Below are 17,413 nucleotides of genomic sequence, written 5' to 3'. Positions count from 1 at the left end.
CCCAAAGTCAACTTTGGCAGGCACATCAGAGATCAGCAGTTCCTAAGTCTGAGCAGTGAACTTTTGATTATAGCTTATTGCCCTCCAAATCTAATTCCTTTAAAAATCAAAACAGGTCCTCCAGAGAAGGATTATTAGGGGTCTGCTAAGGATAGAACAGCACAGGCCCAAATTTACCAACAGATGAGACGGCTTGGCGTAGGCGAAAGAAGGCATAAAATGTTTATCCCTTTAAGCCACAGTGACTGATGAAGGGTAAGCTGGAGGGAATGCTCTCCAGAGACCTCTCCTGCACTACACTGCTCCAGTTTTGCTTTCCTCTCTGCTTATGGTCATAACTGTCTTATTTGTCCTTCCACGAAGATAAACATAACTTTCCCCCATTTTAATCCATTATGACAAATTTACTGGAGTCACTCAGAGACAAACTATCTGTAGCTTCTTGATAGCTCCAGAACAGAAAGAAAAGGGTGGGCTGGTGAAAATGTTGAGCTTCTCATAATTAGACAATCCATGGCCAAGGGACAGGTGGGTGACAAGGAAGCTCCTGCTCCAGTGCAGACTGTGCTCTCCACAGGAGCCTGTGGCAGCTGGAGCCCCTTTCAGCTCTGATACATCAAAGGTGGCATTTGGGAAGAAGAACCATGACAAAGAAAAAGCAAAGAGAAAGTCAGGAAAATGGAAGAGTAGCCAAATCATTTCCACGGAGTAGATAACTGAAAAGTTGAAACCACTTGGCCAGACACTTACAAGTGGACAATTTAGGTTTGAGGACAATGCACTGATGCCACAAGCTGCCCTGAAAGGGCAGAGTGGCTTTGTCACAAAGGGCAGCTGGAATCCTTTCAGATTCAGTGCAGCAGGAAATGTAATGGCAGGGAGGAGCCCACTCCAGCACAAACTCCTGAACTCACATGCTTTCATGCTAACTAAACCCTAAAAATAACATGCTGTATCAAATGCAAATTGATAAAGGCAGTCCAGGGGTTTTTTCTCCTCTGCTGTTACTTGAAGAATGCTGTAAGCAGTTTCATCTCAGTCATTTAGTATGGAGAGACGCCTCTGCTACTTGCACTGATGGAGAAAAGTGAAGCTTTCACATAGAGAACACAGTAACTCCAAACTACCTGCAAGGCAGTGATGAATACAGCCCCAGGGACCACATTTTTCTGGGTACAGCACATTAACAGAGCATTAACCAGGAGAACGTTAATTACACATTGTCGCTGCTGCTCACCCAAAAGGAATTCAGGCTGGCAAAACATGATCATAAAAAAAGAAGGCATTTGGAACAAATCAATGTGTGTGTGACATAAAAATGCCATTTGCATCCTGCCTAGGAAGGCTCTGCAAGCCTTGCATCTGCCTCTCAAGGTCTCCAAAGCACCATCAAACACACCCTCAGATGATGGTCCAGTGACTCTGCGCTCCACTTAATGAGCACTGACAGGAAAATTAGAACAAAACCCAAAATACCCTCTGGCAACATTTCCAGATATAAAACCTCCTTTTCTAGGGAGTTTTGAGCTCTTTTTTTTCCTCTTAATACTTCTGTTTTAAGACAGACTTCAACATTCCAGTGACCAAGGGCCAAGACATCTGGGTCTCTGAGGTTAGAATGTGCTGTGAGGACACAACTTCCTGATTCTCTGCCCAGTTTCATCCCCAGAGTCTCCCAGTCTGCTCAAATCTGCACTGTCCCCAGGGCCCACAGACCAGATGGGGACAAACCAGCACACCACATCCCAAGCACTCAGCTTGCACCCATCAACCCCTTGGAGGAGCCCAGGAGATCCATTCTGCCATGTCTATGACTGCTGGAGATGACAGAACATAGTAAGTAGAAAGAATGTAGAAAATCCCAAAGTGTCAAATAAATTCCCCTGAGACACAGATAATTTGGTTTCTACTCAGACTAGTTTAATGGAGTACTGATCATCCATCTTCAGGGCACTCTGAATGAAAGCATACCTGTCACCACCATCACTACCAAATCACTGTTCAGAAGAGCCAAGTAACTTGTATTTCAAAATCTATACAAAAGTTACATTCAACAGCTGGTTCTGTTACTGAAACACTCTGCTGTTAATGTATGCTCACACACGGGGCACAGTCTGGTGTGAGCATGCAACTTTGGGTTAAAGCCACTATTGCTTTATAAATTGTGCACAATCATCCGTAATCTTTGCAAAATACAGTTTGCTCTCTGTTGCCTGTTCTGCACAGCCTTTTCATTACAGAAACATCTGTTAGAAGTGCTTTAGCTGAGAGCTCGTCAGACTTTCCATTATAAACCCCCATATTCAAGGGGTTACTGCAACTGAGCCATAAAAAGTTGCTCCAGGCTCAAACTTGGCATAAAAGGTCTCCAGTGGGAGAATTATTTTTTTTTCTAAGCCCAAAATGTTAAAATACATGCAGTTAAACAAAAGCAATTCACTTTCCCTCAGAGACTTCCTCTCCTGATTCTGTGTGTTAGACTAACTTATATGTACTAACATTGTGCATGAGCCTTTAAAAGCAAGCTATTGATTAATTAATTAATTAAGCTATTTATTAAAATAAAGTCACTAACTTCACAGCTTTACTGATTCATTTAAAATATAAGTGGCTAGATGATTTCAAATAGAAAAGCAGCTACCACGTAGAAAATAAAATATCCATCCATATAGAAAAGCAAGGAGGGGTGAGGGTAGTACTTTTAAGTCATATTGCCATATTTTCATCCTTAGCTTTAACTAACTTTTCTCTTGCAGACAATGGATTTACCCCTGGGCTGAATGTAGGATACAATGACAAAAACGACCTGAGGGCAAGTAAAGAAGCTCTTCTTTTTTCAGAGACAGCCTGCTCTAGCAGGATGGTGGAGATTAGCAGAAAGATGTTAAGTAGGAGGAAATATGCTTGTTTAGAGAAGATAAGCAGGAGCGGGTGGGTGTATGCTTGTGTGTGTTTCACTGTACTGTACCGACCAAGCAGTTAAGGTGATCCACTGATCCACAAGCAGTGGTAGAGACAAAAATCCTTCATGCAGCTTGGGGACAAAGAAGAAGAGGCAGAAACCATAGGAGAGTTCAGTTTAGGAAAGTCTGGTTTGCAGGTAAAGGAAGATGAAGCAAAGCTAAAACCCAGGAGACCTTTGAATTGAAGAAGGGCTCATTTTTCAAGCTTGAGGCTATGAGCAGTGCTGATGTTCAGCAAGGCAGCCCTTGGGTATAGAACGAGCAAAACTCTTGTTACACCATTAATTGTACTGCATCCAGCAGCTGCAGCAACAGACCTCACTGCTGATCCTGCAGGAATTTAAGCCCATGAGTAATCCCATTTAAATTAATGGGATTATGCCTCAGAAGTGTAGAGTTAAGCATATGTGTATTGGTTTGCTGGAGCAGGCCTGGGGTGACAAGTGGGCTCACAGAGTGCCCTGCCTGCTCTTTGTGCTGCTCCTGCTCTTCCATCCATCCATCCAGCTATCGGGAAGGAAGGCTGCAGAATGAGCTCTAAGGTCTCCAAGGAAAACCCCCAAATTGGGGGAAGTCACACAGTGATTCACCATTGAATGAGTGCCACCATTGAGTGGTACCATTTCCTCTGAGTCAGTTCTGAACAAAAGTCCCAGCACAGCTTTAAGATGGGAAATTGTGGTCCCATGGAGGAGATGGAAAACAAACATCCTGCTGGTGACCGCCACATAAGGTCTCAGTAGCTCATTTGGAGGGTTCGTTTTTTCACCCTGGTGTTTCTGGCCAAGATCCAAGTGCTGTAATTCCAGCTTTCTGGTTCACCCTCCCAGCATGGGGCTCCTGCTGTCTTGTGGCCTTGGTTGCATTTCTGAACACCAATGAGCAGCTGCTGGAGCCCTGATGGGTGAGGGACAACGTCTCTGTACACACAACAGATGACCCAGACACCCCTAGAGAATGAGCATGATGTGAAGAAACAACACTGCAACCTTCACTCGTGCTGAGGAGAGCTTTGGTTTGTATTTAAATCAGACATTGCTCAACACGCTTGACTACAGCAAAGTGGCTCCTCAGCCTTCACTGACATTGGAACAACGTGAGATTTCACCATGTGCAAATGCTCCCTTTAATCCACTCCAACTCTTCAACTCTAGCAGTGAGCTCAGGGAAAAGCTGTGAACATGGTGCAGTGCCGTATGTGAGTAATGCATATATTACATCCTGCCTATGCATGTAAGAGGAATATTTCACCACTGCAATCTTGCTATCAGCATGCAGCAAGTATGAGAGGCTCCTGATTCTTGGATGTTGGCCAATCTCCTCCAGAGCTCTGGAGTTAACGCTGCCATCATCTGATCACTGTGTCACACACTCTCTTGAGCATCAGAAGCTCCTAGAAAGGAAAAGTTCAGACAAGGAATCAGTCACTTAAGTCATAGGTTATCAGAAGTGAAGGCTACCCATGGCTTCCTTCCTTTTTCCTGTTTTCTGCAACCTTCTTCTATGGCAGTTGTCACCATATTTCTTAGGTCAAGAACACTCAGATGACTCCTCCTCATATTATTATTATTATGAATATATTTAAGTCCTCTAAATTAGAAAGAGTGTCCCAAATGTCAGATATTTAACTGGCTTGCTCCCCAGCAGTTCAGTTTTCTGTTTTTGCTTTCTGCGAACATGCTTTATGTTTTTGCTTTATGTTTCATGTGAACATGTAAATACATGTTTTGACTGGTTCAAAAAACTCTTCTTTTAAATATAAACAAATATTAAAAATCTGACAACAAAAGCTGACATTAAGTAGCTGGAAATCTGAGATAGGTATCAGCTAAAAGGAATTTCCTGCTGCTACTATGTGTATTTCTACCTTTAATCACTGTCATATTATTTTCTTATCCCTGCTTGTCCTCTATAGCATGATATGAGCACGTATCAGGCAGGTCCTAAAGAAGCATTTTAGAACAGACCAGCCTTTTAAGATTCCCCTTTGCTGTAAGAAGTGAATAATGTTCACAAAAGTTACATATTATTCTATGTATTGAAATACCTTTCTTGTACAGTTAATGTCAACTCTACCTTTCTTTCCATTTTGGAATTTCAAACATGCTCATCTTAAGTCCAAATAAAAAAAAAAATTCAAAGAAATGCACATTCTTTATGTGAAAGTGATGAAAATCATGTACTTAAAATGAATGAGAATGGATGTGAATCTGTTACTTTAACAAGAAACAAGCTGGTATGTCCATAAGCAATTAGACTACGTTAATAATCAATAATTTATCATGCCAAGAAATGACAGAAGCAACTTCTCAACTATATAAAAATGTCAGGGGTTTAGTTAAGTTTCTTCTTTAGAGAAAAGATAACTCACATGTCCATCTGGATCTAACTCAGCTGTTGTGAAAGAGCAGCATCAGCATCCAGAACAGCAGAAACAGCAGAGAGTCAGAGTTCAGCTCTCAGTGCCATCCTGTTGTTTCTGTAAAAGCAGGGCAAATGACCCTGGGAAAATACAGTGGTGTCATCCTTGGCTGTAAAGCTCTCTCTGAAGTAATCACTGTGGGTGTTGATTTACCTTTCTTTTATTTTGCTTTTAAATAAGATCTGTGATACTGTTAGCATTTTGTATGTCACAGTGGAACTTTACCCTAGAAAGGGACTGGGATGGAGACTCCTCAGCTGTGGTCCACAGCACAATGGTGAGCTCACTGTGCCTGCACTATGCTGACTTGCATCCTGGACTTCATCTGAAAGGAATGGAGCCAAGGGAAGGAGAAGAAATGAGATAAACAGCAAAAGCAGAAACCATGGTCAACTTTTACAGGAAGGTCAATACCCATATTCCTCTAAAGACCTCTTAAAAAGAGGCACAAATGCTTTTTCAGTATGGTTTTCCATGTAATGTAAATTGCCACAGGGATGTTACACAATGACTTGGAGGATAAGTGCTCATGAGGCAATTTCTTTATTGAGATGTGGAGCTCATCACAGAAAAGCTGGAAAACACCTGTAGGTGTGGGAACAAGTTTCTACTCTTACTGGAATAATATACTCTGGTCATTGTGCTGGCTTTTCAAGATCCCATAGCATCCAACATCTATTTCTGTCTGTCCTCTGAAGGATCCCTTCCCTTTTTTTCACAGATGAGATAATTTACCTGGCACTTAGCAGAAGAAAAACCATTAAACCACACATTTAAGATGGCCCATGATGATCAGAAGCCAAGAGACATTGGCAAAGGAAGGAAATGAAATGCGTAAAATGCAAGATTATGCCAATCTTGAGTTTCAGTGTTAGAATTGGCTTTCGATGGACCATGTATGTCATATTCCCTATGAATAGGTACAGCACAGAATGATTCAGAAGTCTGACCTGAAGACCAAAAAAAAGAGGGAAAGTTTCCTATCGACTTCCCGGCCTTTGGATTACAAGATTTTTTCAGGAAGCACCATTGATTATTGAAATAGCCTCAGCCATATGAAACCCCTGAGAAATTTAGTTCACTATGCTGTAGCTATTTCTGCCACTACTTCTATCTTAGCTGTCTGTCTCAGGCTGATCTATTTTAAATAATTATTTCTTTCTGGAACTTTAAAGGCTTGAGTCATCCAAGATAACGAATTTGCAGGGAAAGCTCCTTTTCCACCTCCTCCCCCCATATTACAGCACTGTGGAGGCCTTGTTCGTGAAACTTCACTCCTCCATTAGGAGAACTTGAAATTTGACAGTGGCTTGAAATTTGACAGTTTGAATATGGGTTTTCAGACAGACATATACTTTCACATCTTTGAGAGTCAATATATACCACAGAATCACAGAATAAGCTGAGCTGGAGACCCAGAAGGATGATGGAGTCCAACTCCTGGCCCTGCACACACCATCCCCAAGAGTCATACCATGTGCCCAAGAGCATTGTCCAAACACTTCTTGAATTCTATAAGGTTGGGGCTCTGACCACTGCCCTGGGGATCCTGTTCCAGTGCTCAACCACCCTCTACCTCTGGCTGAAGAAACTCTTTCCAATATCTAAACTAAACCTCCCCTACTCCTCCTCTGACACACTTTCAGACCATTTCCTCGGGCCCTGTCACCGGTCACCACAGAAAAGAGGTCAGAGTCTGCCTCTCTGCTTCCCCCACAAGGAATGAAAGGAATGAGGTCTGCCCTCAGTCTCCTCCAGGCTGAACAGACCAAGTGACCTCAGCCACTCCTCCTACAGTTTCCCCTCGAGGCCCTTCACCATCTTTGTTGTCCTCCTTTGGACACTCTCTGACAGCTTCATGTCTTTCTGACATTGTGTCACCCAAACCAGCACACAGGACTGCAGGTGAGGCCCCAGTGCAGAGCAGAGCAGGACAATCCCTCCCTTGCCTGGCTGGTGATGCTGTCCCTGATGTCCCCCAGCACAGGGCTGGCCCTCCTGGCTGCCAGGGCACTGCTGGCTCATGGTCAACTCACCACAGACCAGGGCCCCCAGGTCCCTTTCCACGGTGCTGCTTTCCAGCCTCTCATTCCCCAGTCTATCCACACATCCAGGATTGCCCCATCCCAGGTGCAGAATCCAGAGCTCTCCCGTGTTGAACCTCCCATGGTTGGTGATTGCCCAGTGCTCTGATTTGTGAGGTCTCTGCAGGGCCTCCCTGCCCTCGAGGGAGTCAACAGCTCCTCCCAGTTTTGTATCATCTGTGAACTTGCTCAGCATCCCTTCCAGTTCTGCATCCAAGTCATTTATGATGATTTTGAAGAGCACAGTGCCTAAGAAAGATCTCGGTTTCCATGACCAAAGTTGCTTGAGACACCCTTGCTACACAGAATATGCCAGCCCTGAGCTGACCAGATCTGATCCAGACTGCAACTGGGTCAGTGCACAGACATCTGAGAACTGCAAAACTCACCCCAGCTGAGAAGAGGGGGAGAGTAAATCAGGGATGAATCAAGAAGTGAAAACTACATGTTCACATATCCAACAGGGATGGGAAGAAAATTGAGTGACCAAAGATGGGGAATAGGCAGCTCTCCACAGCTCTGCCCACGCAGCTTTAAGTGAGGGATCTACATTCTCTTACAGTATGGTTATGGTATATTTTACAGTATGCATTGAATTTTAATTTTTCTGTGCAGATTTCACAGCCTGCCTTCCTCCTGTGGCTTTACTACCCAAGAAGGGAGAGAGGCGGAACAAAAAGCTCCAAACCAAAGGGAGTGTGGGTGTGAGGGGGTTTATGTGTGCTTTGGGTTTGAAGCTTTGGCCTGAAAAGAGATATTTCTGTTAACAGACTACAAAAGATGGATGATTTGCTGTACTGAAAAAGTTAGAAACTCCTGCAACGTCAACACAGTTCATTGAAAGTTAAGAGGAGGCGTATTATTTTTAGGTGCTAAGTAATTCACAACATTTTGTGTTTAAAATAAAATATTCATCTGTATCATTATGAGTCATCTTTGTTCAGATAGTTTACTAAAATATTCTCCTTACGTAATACTATCATCCAACATGCCTGAGATCTCTATTTTATTTTAAAGTTGGTGTACAACAGAAAGTCAATAGATACATTCGTGTTTTTAAGGTTAATGGTGAAACAATATTTCAGGTATAGTCACTATTAACAAGTTGTAAAATGTTGACTTCCCTTGCTATGTTTTCAAATATTCTGTGTCCTTTCTATTATTATTTTTCTTCTGCAGTTTATGTGCTGTACTCCTGCAGCCAGGAACATGTGTTTCCAATTACTTGAGCTTTCCATACCAGCTTTGCGTTCAATAGCAACATTTTTTTTAAGGTACAGCTCCTCCTCCCACAGAAGTTAATATTCCTCTCCTTTTTCCTGCAGCTAACAGCAGTGGCTCTTGATTTCAGGCTTATTTTAGAAATCATTTGATTAGGAGCTCCCCCAGACAAGAATATTGCTTTCTTCTAAACTTCTTGTACATTTTAAGTGAGGAAACCAAGTTTTCATATTGAATGTATATGAAGTCTTGAAGCAAGACAGGGAAAACTGATGTAATCCAGTCTGCTTTGCATGACATTTTCTCTAGTTTCTTATGCAGCAAGGAATCCAATTTGACCACTAGAGCCACAATGGTAGAAATATGAGACATCATCACATCCTTAAAATTCATGCTTAGGCCTTACAAATCCCATTCTGGAGCATCTGTGCAACCTGTGTCTGAATAATGTTTTCTAAGGTCATACATTGTGATTATGACAATGGAGAATTGAGGCAGATAGATGCTTTTGCCTCTGTGCTGGCTTAGGGCTCAAGCTTGTATTTGACTTTTCTGCACATTTCTGGGACCCATCACTGAAGAGGGATATGAAGGTCTTTGAATGTTTCCTGAGGAGGGCAACAAAGCCAGGGAGAGGGCTGGAAGTCATGTCCTGTGAGGAGCAGCTGTGGGCTCTGGGCTTGCCTGGTTTGGAGAAGAGGAGGCTGAGGGGTGACCCTGTGCTCTCTAACAGCTTCCTGAGGAGGGCAAGAGGAGATAGAGGTGCTGAGCTCTTCTTCCTGGGATTCATTGGTAGGACATGGAAATGGTTTAAAGCTGTATCAGGGGAGGTTTAGACTTGATATAAGGAAGCATTTAATGAAATCACAGAGTCATTTTAGGTTGGAAAAGACTTTTAAGATCTTCAAGCCCAATCATTAACCCAACACTTACAAGTTACCATTAAACTATGGTAAACTACTACAAACCCTAAGTGCCACATTTGCATGGTTTTTAAATACCTCTAGGAATACTCTAGTGACTCAACCACTTCCCTTGGAAAATGCTCAACCATCTTTTCTGTGGATATTGTCTTCCAGTGTCCAATTTAAATCTCAGCTGGTACAAGTTGAAGCCATTTCTCCAGGTACTGTCACTTGCTACCTGGGAGGAGGAACGGATCCCTACCCCTCTCTAACCTTCTTTCAATTGTAGCGAGCAATAATGTCTCTTTTGAGCCTCCTTTTCTCCAGGTTAAACACCCCCAGCTCCCTCAACTGCTCCTCATAGGACTTGTGCTCTAGACCCTACTCTAGGCCGCTTTGCCCTTCCTTTAACATGCTCTAGAGGGTGTCAAAATAGTGGAACAATCTTCCAAGAGGGGTGGTCAACACTCCAAGCCTATCAGTGTTTAAGAGGTATGTTGCCCTTAACAGCATACTTGGTCAGCCCTGAAGTAGTCAGGCAGTTGGACTAGATGAACATTTTAGGTCCCTTCCAACTGAAATATGCTATTCTATTGTTCATCTGCATCAATTAGACATTGGCTTTTACTCAGGCTTCAGTCTGAGAAAGGCCATGGGCTCACCATACAGAGAAAATTCAGGCACAGATCTGACAGTGCAAACATAACCAACATCAAACACCTAGCAAGAAAATAGACCCCAACCTGTGGCACAGTTCATCAAGGTAAGAGGTGTAGCCAGAGAGAGCCAGGCTGTGTCTTGTCTAAGCAGAAGGTATGGGACAATGTTTGAGTGGAGTGGAGTAGGGTTACTGCACATCCTTTCATCCTGCTTCAGGAGGGGATTAAGACAAAACACAACTGGACAGTAAGTTTGGCTGTGCCCTTGTATTTGTTACTTTAAGTGAAGTTTGGGTGATTTGAGCAAGGCCAGAATAAAAGCTTGAACTCAGCATTATTCATGAACCTGCTTAATGAAACTTCATTAACAGTTTAATCTGCCTCCTAGGACTGCATAGAGATCAGAAGAGGCAAGCCACTGGGGCAGTGTGGTCGGGGCCCCAGGCAGCAGAAAGGCCAGTCAGAAGGTGTTAAAGTGTTTGGGTAGGTTATAAATCTCTGGCCTTTAGTCACTGAGTAACCAAAGATTGACTAGCAGATTTCTCATCTGACCTCCATGAGAAGAAAAGTCATGATCCCTTGTTTGCATGAAAGAACCACATGAACACTACTTTGTGGTTGCCCTGAACTCTGGGGTAATACGGGTACCTCCTTCTGAAGTACAAAGCTGGTGAGGCAGTGTGTGCTGAAATTACAAGGTAGGAATGCAAGATATTCAGCCCAAGAAGAGTCATTCAGAAAGGGGCTAAACTAATGCATGGTATTATATGATCTTCCTCCATAGATGTGCTTTGTAGACCTCAAACAGATGCTGTGTTTGAAACTGCCAATGATAACATGGCAGAGCATAAATGAGAGATCCTGACTGAGCCAGGATGAGTGTTTCAACTGGTGAACACTTGCAGAGGGATTCACAGCAAGTGAGAGTGGGATGAAGGCAGCCACCACCTCCTACAAGAGATGAAGGAGATTTTCCCAAAGAGAAGCCTATAACCAGAGTGTAAGCCAGAACAGTGATGTGATGAGGAGAAATATGGAAATGAGACATCTGCAGAGCCCATTCCTTCTTTGGGTAAGTGCTGCAGTCTCTGCGACAATAGCAAGTCTCTTCTCTAATCACTATTTCTCCCCACAAAGCTCTCTGGTGCTGGCCCCAGGTGCATTGGTAGCAGAGGACAGGCTCTGCAGCCCTTCTGAGCATGGGGTACAGCACTTTCTGACTCACCACAGAGTCTAACAGAGGTCTAACAGAGGCCACCCCACCACCCATGCTGCCCTGGTTTTCTCCCTGCAAAAATCACATCTTTCTGCAGCAGCTTCCAACCTTCTGCTGGGCTATCTCCTTCTCATCTACATACATCAGGGCCATAACACAGCAGACTTCTGTTTTACCCTTTGGCTTTGTTTCTCAGTCCTGTTTCCTCATCAGCGTTCTAGGATTTGGATGACACACACACATGAATATGCATAAGCATAAAAATCTAAACTCCTAATCAATTAAAGTCATGGGGGAAAAAATGGGTTTATCTTCCTCTTTGTAAGCATGTTTCCATGATGGCCATCACCTATTTCCAAAAGTTGTGAATACAATTAGAAACATTATTTTCCCAGTAGCCTTTAATTTTCTGGACCATTCTAAAGCTCTCCAGGCTAACAACTCATGCTCACAGCCGATCCAAATATTCAGTTGCATCCAAATATTCAGTGCTTAGAGCATGTGATGCTTGCAGCATTTATAACAGTGTTGACTCTCACATGTCTATGACAAGTTTCATGGCACCCATCCATATTTTCAAATGCTCAGCTCCTTGTGATAAAGGATTGACAAAAAATACAACGCTAGTTTTTATGTATACATTTAGTGTTCGTTTGTAAAAATAGCTTAAAATAATTGTTCATATGACTTTCAAAGACCCAGATCATGAGAAGCTTACATCTCTTTTTAAAAAATCCCCTACTTGCTAAACAAATCTGGTGATCAACTGGGCTTTGTCATACTATTTGTTAATGTCTGGAATTCTTGGCTTCTGTTTGGTCATTTAACTTTTCTGTAACAAACCAGTGACACCACATTGAGGAGGCTTCTTTTTCAACTATTTTTAAAAAGGAAACCAAAGAAAATTTTAGTGACAATTGGAGAATAAGCCCGCTGTGACCTTCACATGTCCAAAGTGTCCTTCCAACCCAGCCATTTCAGCACAACTGGCATCCTGGAAACGTATAGAGAACAATGTAGAGAGAGAGAGCCAGATTTCTCCACACAACATTTTTATTGCTACTTGGGTCTGTGGTGCATAATTCAACTTATAGTTGTCTCTCAACATTATCTGGACTGTCCACATATCTTTGGAAAAAGATGAAGCCAGCAGCTACTCTGACACTATGGGGCCATCACTATGTGACGTTTGCTTTCTTTAGTACCCTTTACTGTATATTTTTTATAACATTTTTTGAGCAGAGCCAGTAAAAAAAATTGTTTGTACATGTCTTTGGTCTCCTCTCTTCATCTGCCACATTGGAAAGAAAATGGGGGGAAAAAAGAGGACTATGAAAATACTCCCCATTTTTGCCTTTGTAACAAGGAACAATGAAGGAGAGGGAAAAAAGGAAATGCTTCAGGGTTTGGGGTTTTTTCTTATTTCGAAAAAGAAAACTAAAAACAGTTGAAAATTAAACATGCACAGCCTCCTGTGCATTAGTGCAGGCTGTAGGTACCACTAAGGGTCAAGTGCTTCTTGTCAAGGTAGTTTCTAATGCCTGGACCTTTTCATAACGTCAAGAGGTGCTATTTGCTTAATAAATGTACAAACATGTTGTTAAACCTGTAAGAACACAGTTTCTGCTGTGTTTCACTGAATGAACAGTGGGGAAAGTGGCAATGTTTCTTGTGTAATGCAAGAGCACATGGTTTGCTGCTGGATGGAGGGGGCTCGGTGCTTTTCCTAGTGCAACATTTCCAGCAGGGATGCTGATCTCAAAAATAAACCTCTTTGGCTGCTCATTTAGGAAGGAGCAGGACTAGTAATAAAAGAGGCAGGGATCCCCAAGGAAATGTTAAAATTGAAAGCCAGTGCACAAAGAGATATGTTTTGTAGCGCAGCCAGAAGTCTCTAAACAAGCTAATTACTGAAGTTTTCAAGAAAAATAGTGTTTATAGCTTATGTAAGTTGTGTCAGTGTTTATGCAATCCTTTTGGATAGTGTTTTCTATTTATTTTCTCTAATGTTTGCAAAGTTTAAGTATATGCTTTAGTAAATCCAGAGAGAGTCACAGTGGGATTAGGGAACGTGGTTTAGCATGGCACAGTATTTCTCTGGCATCCAGTTTCTGGTAGCTAGAGAGAGGGAGGTCTGGGATGGCTGAAACACAGGGCTGGACATGCTCTAAAAAGAAAGTACATTAGTTTCATGTGACTATATTAAGCCATTTTTTTCAAGGATGTAAATCCTCCAGGTGACTGATGGACAATGACAAAACTGGGACCTGCAATTTCTTTCTCCAAATGTTTTCATTATTCTGCTGAAATCTTTTCCAAATCCAGTAAGTAGGGTGATAAAGAACTGATCTTTCTTTCAAATCTATAATGAAAAAAAAATCCTAACTACTATAATGATAGAGCTTGTAATTGAAACATGAAAAGTAACAGAGCTTGGGGCCTCATAGGTTGACGATAACTTTCTCAGCATTTTGTTCATGATCTCAGTAATGATTACATGTGCTTTATCTTTCACATGCATATCTAAACCCTTTTAATCTTCAATGAACTGACTTGTCTTAATTCACTAGCCATAGTGTTCTCTGTGGAAGGAGTGACAATTTTGTTATCAGCTCTTGGAATACACAGAGCTACATCCTGGGGATATAGAGCAAGTGATCAGAAAGCTCAGCTGCTGCCAGTACATCAAGGGTGGATGTGGTTCAGGGTTTTTTCCCAATTTAAAAGCAAGCATCTTCACATCTGTACTGAGTAAGGCCACTGGCCTTTTTTTTCCTAAGGTGATGGGGGAATTTTTGCAGCTGCTGTGCCCTTCCATGACTCTTTATCCACTCTTTAGCTGTGGTGACTCTGCTTGCCTGAGTTTGAAAATTTCTTTCTACCTCATTTCTGCTGGAACGTCTCTGTAAAGGTTAGTATTGTCAGCTTCATTATTTTGCCTACCATGCTGTCCCTGTTCTACCTTTTTCCCAAGATGGACAATAACATATTTTTGTAGAGTTTTTCAACACAAATGTCTCATAAAATCAAACTTTTCACAATAAGCACAATCTTTTTTCTACTTATTTTTTAACTAGAAAATCAGAATAGTATAATTTTTTGTGGTTCTTTTAGAAATTGTTGGAGTTGTCTTATAAACTGATAGTTTTCCATTGATTATAAATTATTCCCCCCCCCCCACCCTTTTGAAATTTTTCTAGACAGAACCCCAGTTTTGCAGCAAGCACTTGCTCTTCTGCTTACAGCCTATTGAAGGAAGCTGGAGGACACTACTCTTTTTAATTATTGCTTTATCCCCTCTCACCTTGACCTAACTCTGCCCTGGTAGGGAATGTTTGCCTACCTCTAACTGATTTACAGCAGATGTTAGTGGTAATAAATTATATCCCACTTCCCCCAGCTCCTTTTTTTTCCTAGAGCTGCTTGAACATTTTCAAATGAAAAGTCTCTCAATCTTAATAGGTGTTTTTTCAGTCAAAATGCATATTTTGAAGTCTTATGCTTATTTTCTCTCTTTTTTAAAAGTGCCTTTCCAGTTATACTGAAAAGGCTGCACTTTATACCTTTTCTCTATTTTTTGTTTTCCTGTTGCCACTGGAAAGAGTGGCACTAAGGGGAAAATACAAGAAAAGAGAAGGTGAAAAATACTATGACAACAGAAGAACTTCTAAGGAAAAAAGTGAATAACTGAAATAGCTCAATGGCAAAGCACATGGAACAAGAAAAGAAAAAAAAAAAAGAAAAAATTAAACCCTGACATGTTTTAATTTTTCCCTGTTTTTCCACCAGTTACCTCCTGACATCATCAAGCAACCATTTGGTCCTTGTTTCATGCAGCACGTGCTAGGCAAGGCAGGTGACTTCATGCCTCTAAAGTCACGTATTTATTCTACCAGCTCTTTGCACAGATGCAGCCACCAGTGCTCCAACCATGCTCACAGGGACTGACCCCCATCACCAGCCTCATGCTTCCCAAAAAGTAGTGGGAGAATGACTGGGAACATGAGGACCCAACTTGAAAGATATTTTCAGAGTCAGCATTAGGCTGGAGACCAGGTGAGAGTTCCTGACAAAGGGATGCCCCCAAAGCCCAATTTTCCACCCCAGTTCTGCTGCCAGGCTCCCTGCAGCCAATGCAACATAACTCCATAGTCCAGGCATGATGTCCAAGCCTGGCCACTTCCATGCAATGCTGTAACCAATGCTGGTTTGCCAGAGCTTCTGTCTTTGAAATAATAAGCAGAAACCCACTGCAAGTTACTACTTGGTAGTGGTGCTAAAGGTCCTAGAAGGTGCTAAAGGAAGCCTTTTCCTATAGTGCTCTTATTTTGTTCCTAGCCAGAAAATTAATATAATGATACAGGTTAATATTGCATGTGGGACTCATGTTAGGGCCACTTCAGATGAGATAATTGGCAATGCCTAAAGCAAATGCACCAGTCAGTGGATATTACCTCTGTGTCTAATTACTGCCACCAGCAAGTGAAATTCAAGGAACTAATTTTTATCTTTTTTTAAAATTATTATTATTTCCATGAAGTCTTAGGAGAATCAGAAAATCTAAAGACAAGATGTTTGCTTTCTAACATGCTTTAGGTAGGACTTTCTCAAAAAGTCAATTTTCAGAGAGTGAGAGCATTTTTGGAAGTGGGCCCTTGCCTTAAGAGTCCATAACTTTTGGAAAGCAGAGAAGCCTGTGATTGTCCTCCTCCAGAAAACACAGTGAAGTCCCCATTCTGCAAACATGCAGGGGCTTAATTCTGTGTGTGTTTGTGTGTGTGTGTGTATGTGTACTTGTAATACTATGAATTTAAATTTGACAACTCTCATGTCAACTTCAGTTTATTAATTATATCTATGGAAGCAATATTATTGCTTCTTCTTGCCTTTGTAACTAGCTAAGAGCTTTACATTAATAGTGTAATTGAGGTAGATCTTATAAAAGAAAAAAAATAAGAAGCCTAAAATTAAAATTTTGTGATGACGAGTGGGCCACAAGACATAAAGAACAAATGTAATTCTGAAAAAAAAAAACCAAACAGGCTTCATCTTAATTTTGCTAGAGACTGTAGAGTTTGTTCCTCAGTTCATAGAATCATAGGATAGTTTGGGTTGGAAGGGTCCTTAGAGGTTATCTAGTTCCAGCCTCTCTGCCATGGAACTACATTCCTGGACAAAATAACATAAAGGGAGTCTCCAAACTCCTCTGCTGCTTTAAGCAGCCCATCCCTACAATTTCTAGGGGACAAAGCAGAGGGTCCCCACTGTACCAGCCTGGAGGAAACCATCAAATATCCCCCAATATATGGGAAATATCCCACAGCCAGCCAAACAAATCTTGCGTTATGGCAAAAGACAAGTGGAAAAAGAACCAGGTAAAACTACCTCAGGACTCCCAGGTATGCACAGTCAGAGGCACACAGGAGTTCGGGCAGGCTGCTGCAGGGCTCAGGGTGCATCTCCTTCTCAGGAGGGAAACCCTGCATCTTTTCGCTAAAGCAGCACCATGTAGAAATCAATGGGCTGAATGCAGGGCTGCTGCTCAGACTTCGGAGCGCTCAGGCTGCGGAGCCCCTCGGGCAGCTTGTGTTTCCAGGCGTCTCACATCGCGGATCTGGTTTCAGGCTCGGCCATGGGCAGGCAATGGGTTAACAGGGACGCAGCACGTTAACTGTATCTGTGCAGATTATGGCATGTTTATCCAGTGTTCAGATTTCCTGTCTGAGTGTTTGGATTTCCTGAAATCCCTGCTATCAGCCCAAGTGCTGTCCACCGAGCAGACCTTTTTTCTCTCTCTCTCTCTCTCTTCCCCCCACCCCACCCCCCTTTTTTTTTTAACTTTGCTCACATGGTAGGTTTTCCTTCCTGCTCTCTTTCCAGTTGTAGTGCCTGTGTCTCCTCACCGGTCAGGACATTTATGGATGCTGATCAGCACTCTTACAC

General features: G+C 42.2%; 2 long non-coding RNA genes across 2 annotated transcripts in view; one reads left to right on the top strand and one right to left on the bottom strand.

The window, feature by feature from the left end:
• The window catches only part of LOC148225582 (uncharacterized), a 51,661-nt gene that overhangs the window by 13,873 nt on the left and 20,375 nt on the right, over positions 1–17,413 (top strand). The window contains exon 2 of the long non-coding RNA XR_015808540.1: positions 11,039–11,326. This is a non-coding gene — a long non-coding RNA (uncharacterized LOC148225582). The remainder of the gene's footprint in view (positions 1–11,038; positions 11,327–17,413) is intronic.
• Positions 1,899–5,451, bottom strand: LOC148225583 (uncharacterized). Its single transcript, XR_015808542.1, has 2 exons — positions 5,335–5,451; positions 1,899–4,356 (listed from the first exon to the last, which is right to left on the bottom strand). It is a non-coding gene; the product is annotated as an uncharacterized LOC148225583 (long non-coding RNA).

Source organism: Sturnus vulgaris, chromosome 1, assembly GCF_052056855.1.
Source record: "Sturnus vulgaris isolate bStuVul1 chromosome 1, bStuVul1.hap1, whole genome shotgun sequence".
In the NCBI taxonomy this organism is placed as follows: Eukaryota; Metazoa; Chordata; class Aves; order Passeriformes; family Sturnidae; genus Sturnus; species Sturnus vulgaris.
The sequence above is the reverse complement of the archived record's forward strand: the minus strand, read 5'-3'. Positions and strand labels throughout refer to the sequence as shown.